The following is an 11,016-nucleotide window of genomic DNA, read 5'->3' as shown; positions in this document are numbered from 1 at the left end:
AAGCACTTGAAGCCAGATATACCTTCAGAAACAGCCTCCCTCTCCTCTTTCCACCCTCCCATTCCTTCAATCTCTGAGCTAGGCCTCAGGGCAATACTTTGCAACCTTGTTTGCCTGAGGAGAAGGATGCTTTCTGTCTGGGAAGCCGGGAAGACTGTGCTGGAGCAGAGCAGACCCCGGGCATGCAATTACCCAGGCAGCAGCAACAATATGTTAATTCACTGGATCACTCTGAAATGAAGCACAGTGCAAGTCCCTGGAAAAAGTGAAAAGGAGCCTGTTAAGGAAACTGTGTGAAGGCCTTGTGCACAGCAGCCCCTTGGAGTCCAGACAAGGACGGACTTTGCACAGACATCATTTTTAGACCTGAACTGGCAGCCAGTACGCCTGCTCTTCCCACCGCAGGGCATCCAACGGGAGCTCAAGGCGGACAGGGGACATCGGGCAACATCCTTATTTTTAAGAGCTGCAGACACATGGATTAGCCCCTGCAAGAGGCATCTGTGCAGCACTCACCCTGGGCAGATCTCAGTCTTAATACTACGCACCCTCTGTCAGTGTCCAGAGATTCCTCATACTTTCAGGAGAGCAGTCTTCTCCTTGGTGTCCACAGCTGCCAAGTTCACATCCCAAGCTCAACTCCTCTATTCAGTTGCCCAGAGCTCCTTATGTAACTTGTCTTCCAACAACAAACAACAAAGCCAACGTAGCAAGGAGAAAAGAAGACTGAAATGGACCTTCAGTGAATTTGCTGTGAGAAGTCAATGCCCTCAGAAGGTCTGCACTGACTGACTACCTCCTGGTACGTCATCCTTCTCCTACTGACTAACTCCTCTAACACCCAGACAGAAACTATGGCCTTGTGATGGCATCATGACAGAAGTAGTCTTGCACTCCTAAATCAGAAGGGATGCCTTGCTGCAGGCAGGAAAACTGGCCTCCCTCCTAGGGAAAACGGACAGAGGAAGAGTCACAAAGATCTCTACTACCTCCCTATGTTGGACTGACTGCCCTCCTGCATGCTATGAATGCAGCTTCCAAATACCACAAACCTTCTTGACAAGCAAGCAATGATTTCATCAAAGGCAAGAGCAGCTTTAAACCTGCATAGCCTCTTGTAGAGAACTTTCTGTTGTAATCCATACATAGATTAAACTCACCAAGTGGAAGACTTGCACACAAAGCTCTTTCTACATAAGGCTGTTGACCACTGAGCTGATATATTGAGGTCAAAGGCTCATCTGTGCCGACACACTTCTTCAGGAATGCAAGTGTGGCTTTCATGCAAAAATACAGCTGTTACCCTGAGGAGCAGGGGCAACCAGTTTAATGCAAAGAAGTTTAAATTCAGTTCTTACACTGCACCAAAACTCCTGGGCTCCTGCACAAACGGGATCAGCAGCAGCAAACATCCAGAGAAAGTCTTCTGCTAGCTTCTGCTATGCACTGGCTTTTTTGGAGACAGTTTCTTGAGTGCAAGACTAAGAGAAATCTTGTTTAAAAATGCACCTGTTTTGCATGGATTGAGTTTTGCTCTCCAAGGAGATGGGGAAAGTAAAACACAAAACTAAGCTGCAAAGACAACAGTGCCTAGCCACGAGGCCTGGCCTTTGCAGAACTCCTGATGGCTGTCACTAAATGGGAGCACTTTGCTGCCAGATGATGTGTCCCAGACAAGGTGAGTTTCCTGAAAAGCACTGACAACACGCGGTTAAAAGCTCGGTTCAGACAAGCAGCGAAACACGTCTGTTTTCTGAGCTGAAGGTTTTTGAGCTGAATATTCAACACTTTCCATGTTTGCTCTCTCACAGGTTATCTGGGCTGCACAATCAGCAAAACTGCAAAAACACTTGCTGGGGCTCAGCTACCAGGCAGTCTGTAATGGAGCTGTTCTGGAAGAAAACAGAAGTGTTATTGTGCTCACGGCTGTCCCAATACAATTAGTCATATGTGATGGTGAGATACGCGTCCTCACAGAGCTCTTACTGCCTTGTCAACAGATGAAGTCAAAATGAAAACATCCTAACCATCAACAACTAACCTGAAAGCTGAACCATGAACCCTGAAAGCAGCCTCAATGCTACAAAGAGATTTCTTCTCTGCAGAAGAAGACAGCTGGAATCCTTCCACCTGTCCTCCTTTTCTTCTTCTCATAAAATTTCTTGACACTGCTCAATGGAATAACGTTTTTTTCTTTCATCTCTCCACTCAAGCAAACCTTCTCTCCTCCAGCTGAGTGATGCTGTAGGGCCAGAAGAAACCACACTTGAGGGAAGAAGAGGAAAAGGCCAGAGCTTGGGTGGTGGGAAACAACATCCCAGTTGTCTTCTCTGCATGACCTCAGACAACTTCCCCAATGTTGCTTTGTCTCATTTCCCCACTGAAATAGCAAGTTCCCCACCATACTGGGTGACTACCTGGCCTGGTGTTACCAATCTGGGGTTAATACTGACAAAATCAGAGGAGGCTGATGGTGTGCCTAAGCTTCCCTTACACGTCAGCATCTCATTTGGTCACACAGCAATATTCAGCACAACCCAGACCATGGCTTCATGCAGCATTTCTATACTTGTGCACTTCACAAACATCTCTGTTGGTGTCTTTTAGCTCCAAAGGTCTTGGCGAACATTCCCTATCACAAGAGCACCACTTCCATGGTGGAAGCTTAGGAAATCCACTTTCTCTCCTCATCACTTGACAGACACAATTTGACAGGACATATTTTTGCATCTGCACTAACGAGAGATGGAGAGGACTGTCAAACAAATGGGTGGAGTTCGGCTCATGGCTGGTACCAGGAGTAGAACATCAGAATGCCACTCAGTTGTTGGAACTCCTCTAGCTGGAACGTTACCTGTCCAGGAGGCACCACACCGATCTCAAAAGGATCCTGTGGTCACACTGGATCTATGCATGCATTGCACGATGGCAGACCTGGGAGCAGACACCCAGCAGTTCCTCTTGATAACCATTATGGAATTCATTTGGAAACAAAATTCTTTTTTGGAAGCCTCTTCCCCAGCACTGACAAATCTTTCAAGATGCAATTTGCACTGCCAGGGCTCACAGCAAAGTACAAGGGGAAGCATGCCCTGTTCCATGCTGAGGGTGGCAAGCAAGACCAGGAGCTGCTCAGTGGCTCCACATCCATGTCAGAGCTCGTAATGGAAAACAAATCTTCCAGGCTTGGGTGACTCCCAGGCCAAGTCTCAACCAAACCCACACATCTGTGCTCAAGCCAAAGAGCAGACACAAAGCAAGACTGAAGAGCAATTGCTGTAGGTTGCCATGGCAGTGTGCATGGGTGATTTTATCACCCTTATCAGCTGCCACAGCACTTACGTTCCATTATCAGAGAACACTGGTATTTTTTTAAGGGTGCAATAGGTGGGAGAAGCAGAAAATCAGTGTCAGCCAGAAGACAGAAGTCAGCACACAAAGCAGGAGCCCTTGCTTTGAATGAGCTGCCTCCCAAGGGCACACGGACATTTACCCAGCCCCGGGCTTGTGCTGGAGATGACGGGTGATGCTGGGCTGCCCAGCAGCCCCCAGCCCAGTGAGCTCTGCCCTGCACAGAGGGATGCACAGCCCTCCAGGGAGCACAGCAACAGCAAGCGGAGGGTACTCGCCTGTGCTCTCCATGGAGCCGAGGGAAGTAGGTCAATCCTTCTGCTTTGCTGAGCCTTTTGGCAGGTCGGTGCTGCGCTGCCGTCGCCACTCGCAGCTCGTCACTTGCGCCGCGTGACAGCCACGTCGTTCAGAAGTTAACGAATTCAATACATCTAATTAAATCAACCTTGGCATCCATTCAAAACCCATCTCGTGGCTTTTTTTTTTTCCTGCCTTTTTATTCCTTGCGTTTGTGGTAAAGAGACCCAGCAAGGAGAGATGCAAGAGAAGGTTGCCAGGGGGTGAGCCAGTTTTTCTCTCTTTATCTCAGTTTTTTATCTCTTCTTTATCTCAGTTTTTATTTCCCTGCTGCTCTCCTATCATAGAATCATTAAGGTTGAAAAATACCTCCAAGATCATCAAGTTGTTGCAGAGATGCCTTGTTTTCCTCAAGGGAATTAAACAAATCCACATGGCATTACTCCTTATGCCTCTTTCTTCTTCCTGTGCCCTAGACAAAATGACTTTTTCCATCTCCTTGCAGACTTTGCAAACAGAGTCCAACACACCCCAGCAATCTCTTGGCTGCTGACACAGTTCACCACACTGAACATGGACTTGGCAAGCAAGCCAAGCTGGCATGGCTGGCAAAGGGAGGGCACACCAAAGTGTGACCTGCAGCCTCTGGGCTGGGCTGGACACTCTGCAAGGAGGGAGCACATCTTCCACCACTAGACTGAGCAAAGTCAGAAAGCAGAAGGGAGACCCCTGGAAGAGGCTCATGCCAGCCAGGGTCTCCTCTGGCTGCTCTCCCATGCAGCTCCCAACTTACACCATATGACAGCACTGCTTGATGGATGTGGTCGTGAACATGTGATCACACTGGAGAAGCCATCCAAGACAGGCTAGTGGATGGCCACAGACCTCTAGAAAAAGACCACAGGATGAGGAGCTGCCATTTCCACCACATCCTCGGTGACATTGGGACACACTGGAGAGCTGCCCGCATCTGCCCTCTTTCACAGACTGACATGGACACTGGGATCACCCTGTCCAATCTCCCATGTCTCCTTACTATAGCAGATCCTTCCTCTTCCACCAAATCTTCTGCCATGTCCTCCCTGCCCTGTGATCACCACCTGGAAGTCACGATGATGACACAACCTGCTGCCTTTCTGTGCTATGACTCACAGATGCCAACAAAACTGCCATTCCCAGTTGCAGGAGTTTAATTAAAGGCATTTGGATCATCCCAGAAGAACACTCTCCTGGCTTGGATCCTAGGAGAAAGTTTATTGTTTTTCCATTTCTTGATGTTTTCTATAGCCTTGCTCGACTGGGGAACCAGGACTAGGGAATATGCCAGGTGCTACCAGACCAAAGCTATGCTGTTTCTTTCAGCCAAGCATTGTTTCCCTTAGATTGATATGAAAGATCTCTCTGTCAAAGAGGGAAGTGTTTTGTATCTGTATGATGGCATTACACACAGAAATTCACCTGCAGTCTGTTCCCTGCTATCACCTCAAAGCCATTCTTGGCCCACCTGCTCAAAATGCAGCTGTTTACCTTCCATGTCTGCACTATTTCCTCTCCTTTAATCCACTCTCCTTCAAAATAGCTCCTAAAATACTCACAACAATTCTGGGTAGCTCTTCCTCCAGTCTTCTGAAATGACACCATGCTGTGGTGTTGCTTTGCTGCCCAGCAGAAGTCGGTGCACTGGAAAAGCTCTGGCTCCCAGCGCTGCAGCTGCTGCAGATGGGTGCTGTTCTCCTGGCAAGAAAGGACCTTTCATGCAAAACCTACTGCTCATCCCTTCCTCAGGACTATGAAAATAGTCTTAAAAGCACTTTGTACTCCTCTGGTATGAAAGGTACCAGAAGAGTACAAAATATCCCTTTGCCCCCTGGTAGAGGATGTTACACAAGTCTCTTCATGAGCACAGGAAATTGTTTCTCTGCAAGAAAGCTGCCCCTCCTCACACAGGAAAGATGATGTGCGATGCTCTGCCAGGCTCAGGGTCAACAGTGCCCTCTGACCCCTTCGTTGCCTTTCGCATGTCACCCATGCACATGCCAGGCTGTGCACAAGCAGAGGAGTACCCCTGAGTTGGAGGAAAGTAATGGGAGTAGGGGATACCAATTCAGGGCAATTATCCTGGCTGCTGTGAAACAGCACATCTTCCCCAACAGCACCACTGTCCGTGAGAGTCTCTCCCATGTGCTGACTACTTGCTCTGTGAAAAAACACATTTACATTTCTGTTTACATTTCCTTCAAACTTGTGGAGGGCTGTGAGCCCTTGGCACAAGAACCCTCTGCGCTCCCTTGGAGGAGACAGGCCTGAGGGCAAAAAGAATCTCCCAGAGATGTGCAACCTTCCTCGGGTCATGGTGACAAAGTGAACCACCCCCAGCATGCCTTGTTTCTATATGGTAATAGCCTGTACCCAGCTGGGTAATTGGTTTCTACCCCACCCCCTGCCTTTCCCATGAAAAGCCCCTGTTTCTGCCCCTGAGGAGGGAGCCTTTGTTCCTGGCCTTCCCTTCATAGGGGCTGCTGGACAATTAAAGCTACCTCTGTTAATGCCAAATGAGGCTCCTGTCTCTCTGTCCCCGAGTTCTCCTTGGGTGATTTCACAAAGAGCTGATTCACAAGGGCTGGAATCACTTGCAGCTGAAAAATTGCTACACTTGCTGAAATCACCTGCTGCCCAGGGAGGCCTGCCATTGCCCCTGGAAGAGCTGTTTTTTGCAGGATGTTCTCTGTATGAAGGCCGTGGCACACAGGTGCTGACCAGCATGGGATGCCCTGCAATACAAACTGATCAGATTTGAGCAGGGCAGTTACATGACCCCATACAACAGAAGCCTTCCTAGCCATGCCAGTGGCACTGGGTGCTGCATGAATGCAGAGGAAGAGGCAGGCTCAGAGGAGATGCAGGTGACCCCAAGAGAAGCCAGGAAGAGCAAAAGCCAACAGAGTTTCAAGCAGTGGTCCCTCATGGTGCCCAATTAACCAGCAACTCTCCTTTGCAGAGCAAAAGTTAGTGAGAGATTCTGGTGGGTTTAAGAAGGGTGGGTGATGGGAGTTGCTCTGACTTTCAAACACAGAAAGAAATGAGGTAACCACTAAGTGCAGAGCAAACACCACTGTTCTGTGGGGCTCTTCACAGTGGATTTTGCAACTGGCTTTCTTCAAAGGATGAAGAAGTGTAAGCAAGACCCATCTCTGTGTTTCACATTACTGTTCCAATCAGGAATGATACAGTTTACAATGATGTGGTTTGGACTGCTGAAATACATCAGGCTCTAACCTCTACAACACAGACCTAGGAGCTGCTGGAGCAGAGACAGGAGAGCAGTGATTTGCACTTCCACAGTGAGAAAGAAACCAGAAGCTGCCTTTGACACTCATACAGATACAGCATGTTAGTGAGTGCAAGTGGAACAGTGTCCTTAGAGGAAGAGCCATCAGCTCAGCATCATCTTTGCACTCTATTTTTCATGTTTTCTCTTGAATAACCTTCTGATGTAAGAAGTCCAAAAAGATAAACTAATTCTAATGCATTTGGCTTTTTACAACATTTAGGTACATGAGGGACCAAATGGTAGGACAGGTGAACAACCCACATGCCCTTGGAACAAAGAGCATCAGCTAGGGAGCTTTGCCATCCCTTCAGCAGCAATTTCTCTTTCTTGCATCTTCCTCTCTCCCAGTCCTAAATGGTGGGTCCCAGGAAAATTACTGGCAGGGATAGGAGAAGAAATTCCAGAGGACCAGTGTTACCAGTGTTTTCAAATCCTGTGCACTCTTCCATGTCTTCCAGGTAACACAAAGCAACTAATATCAGCCTGCTTCAGGGCTGGCCTGGGTCACACCACAGCTGCTTCCAACCCCAACTCAGCCAGGACCAGCCTGCATAGACTCCCTAAAAAGGATCCTCATCACCCCCCTGAGCCCAGCCTAGTCAAGGTCTACAAAGCACTGAGACAAGCGAGCAGCACAGGGCAGTGCGAGTGATTCAGCCAGCCCAAGGCAGAAGGCTGAGACATTTCACACCACTGCTGCCAATGTCTCCACTGCTGGCAGGAACACTGTGGGGCCACGACAGGAAATTGGGTCTTAATCACCATCTCACTTTTCATTCCCCACTTCAGTTCTGCTATTTTAGCAGCTGCTGCGAGCTGGCTCCACACTTTCAGATGAGCAGCCGTTGGGGCACAGGGTTTAGCTTGAGTGTTTTCAGGCTGCAACTCCAAATGCAAAGAGAAAAATGAAGCTGGGGGAGGCTCAGGGTAGTGATCTGGCAGCAATCAAAGCTTTAAGACACAACCAAACAAGCACCAGTCTCTTGCACAGGCTGACACTACCTGGGACAGGTAGCCAGGCTGGTGAAGCCATATGGGCAGGACACTGGTGTTGTGCAGACCTACTGACTGGGCTTGCTGCCCACTTAGGACAGCTGCGAGACATGGTCCAACGCAGATGTGTCTCCAGGTGCTTCCCCTCCTCCTTGTTCATGGTACATCTAAAGACCTGCTGCAGTAGCAGAGCCCGCTGTAGCAGCTCCCTGCTCAAGCTCTGCAGCAGCCAGGGAGAACCCCCCTTGCAGGGAGGGAAATCTGCTGCCACCGTAACCAGAGCAGATGGCAGAGCCAGCCACGTACACCTGCACCAGGGCTCATCTAAAAGGGAGAGAGTACTGGGACCTGGAAAGAGACATGGCTAGAGCTCACTGGCACAACCATCCACGTGCACCAGCACAAGAATGCTCACCAAACGCCCATCAGCCCATGTTCCCCATGCTCACATGGCCTTTGGACCTCCAGAAGGCAAGTGTTAAAATTGTGAAATCCTTGAGCCAAGACAGAAAGCAACCTTTGCCACAAAACTAATTAAATCTTCGGGAAAAAGGGCAAAGTGACAGTATTTACTGTCCCCATACTGCCTCAAACAATAGTATTCCTGAAAAGGTCTCACACTCTTCTTGTGCCATGCCCTGAAGTCCTACCTTTGCCTCCCCATCACATCCATGGGTCACAGCTGCAGTGGGTGCACAGACTGTGGGTGACTCAGCTACTGCCAAATTGCAAATGACCTATACAGAGTTTCCCTTCTCCAAGCTGGCCTTGATCTGACCACCATCTTCTTCAGAAGTGGATGGAAAGTCAGTCTTGCTGCAAGAAGGGGTCACTAAACTTGCTTTAACACCCCCCCCCCACAGCCCAGCACAGCTTGGGGCACGAGCATTGCTAGAGCAGGTGTAGGATTCATCTCACCCACCCTAGAGCCATCTGAAGTATCGTATCGAGTCGAGGTGAGCTGGCTGGGGCACGCCACATCTCATCAGAGAAAGGTGTTTGCAGTGTTGGCATCTGCATCCAAGCAAGTTGGCACGGGGTGTTTCTGCAGGCGATGAAGAATCTGCCACACAGCCAAGGAAGATGAAGGTGCAATTCATCCCATTCATCAGATCCATCACACCTTAAACCCCATGGACAATGTTGACTAGATCTCCCCTGGCTGCAGCATAAACCAGAAGCTGCCCTGGTGACCTACATGGGGATGGTGCCATGAGATGGCTCTCACCTTGCCAACCAGTCCAGTGTAAAAAAGCAGACACTTCCAGAGGGCAAAACTGCTCTCAAAGCCTAACTTCAGCACCTGACATGTCACTGCCTCCACCTCAGTGCACTCCCAGCCTTCAATCCTCCACCCCTCCAGTTAAGGGGAGGCAGAATAGATATGCTACATTTCAGCTTCCCATCTGGTGCTCCAGTTCTCCCAGTAAGCAAAGATGGGTTTGTGCTCATACAGAGCAAGGGATAAGGCACAGGTATGGCATGCAAAGCCCATCCTTAGCCCTGCCTCTGTGGGTAGCAGCTTTTAGCAACCGGGCAGGTTGGGAACTAGGAGCAGCAACATCTCAAACAGCTCCACAGGGATCCATTTCACATGAGGATGGTTATCAGAGCGTGCAGATGAGTAGTACCTTCAGCACAGCTGTATTAACACAACTCAGTAAAACTCCCTGAGACTCCAAGACAGAAAATGCCACATGGGCAGCTAATTTCCACCTAATAGCACATTTTCCTCTAGCAGAAGTTATAGACTGCAAGTGCTTCATGAGCCATTTGCATGAACATTTGTAGGCACTACTGAGGAACTCAGAAACTTAATTATCTCTTTTAAAATGACCTGTGTGATTTAAAAACCTATTTGGACTGCAGGTGCCCTGGGATCTGTAATCCCTGATCTAGTTGCTCAACTGGCACAATCTTGAAGTTATCATACAGGCCACTCACATTGCTCTAAATTGTTCTACCTACTCACCAAACCCACAAACATGCCCCCCAATCCACCATCCCAAACTGACAGAGAAGCAAAACCCCAACAATGACTTCCTTATCCTTGTCCACTATCTGCATGAGCTTCCCAAATGATGGCAATAGTACAAATCCCCTCTACTGGGGTCAGCAAACTTTCAGCATGAACACATGCCCAAGCATCTTTAGACACAAATATATATATATTTGGGGAAGTTATTATTCTTCTCGGAAACTTTTTGCAACACTCTTACCAAGGCTCAGCAGCAGTTTTTAGAGCCGTGGCAGTTCACAGCTTGAACCAAAAAACACATCAGGCGCAAACCCTCTTACTAATAATGGCCTGCAGGGCTGGAAAGCCCCTGTGCCTCTCTCTCAGCCCCGGGCTGCAGTGAGGTGACATGCCTGGGTGCTCGATTTGAATATGTATAGCTGAGACCACCACGGGGAAGCACAGATCCTGCCTCTGAGATGCCATCCTGACCCCAGTGATGCAAGGTAAGTGAGGCAGGGCCTAGTGTTCTCATTTCTCTACCCCAAAAATATTTCCACCAAGTGATGGTTAAGAGCATTTGTCAGAGTTTTGGGGTTTTTTTAGGCATGTCAATGCAGGAGGATATGCCCCAAGTGGTAAAAATCCTGAGACCCTGACCCTTGCAGTCACTGGCTGGTGCTACATAATCCCCCAAAGCCAAACTCCCACCCTTTCTACCAAGAGCAACACCAGATTATCACTCAGAAAAATTTAGTCCTGAGATTGTTTCACAGCATGTGAATATCTGATGCAGAGCCTAAAGGGAAGAGGCCTTAAAGGCATTTTCTACTCTATGAGGCAGGGACCTAACTGAGACTATGTTACAAGCCCTCATGCAGGGGTTTCTGCTGGAGCCAGATGAAGCATGTGTTTTTTACACATGAGCAGGACACAGTTCTTTACTCCAAAGTGACACAACAGCCTGAAGAACAGAAGCTCCGATGAATGTAGCAAAGTATCAAAATCATAGAACCACAGAATGGTTTGGGTTGTAAGGGACCTTCAAGGATCATCTAGTCCAACCCCCCTCTGCCATGGGCAGGGA

Source organism: Aphelocoma coerulescens, chromosome 2, assembly GCF_041296385.1.
Source record: "Aphelocoma coerulescens isolate FSJ_1873_10779 chromosome 2, UR_Acoe_1.0, whole genome shotgun sequence".
Lineage (NCBI taxonomy): Eukaryota > Metazoa > Chordata > Aves > Passeriformes > Corvidae > Aphelocoma > Aphelocoma coerulescens.
The sequence above is the reverse complement of the archived record's forward strand: the minus strand, read 5'-3'. Positions refer to the sequence as shown.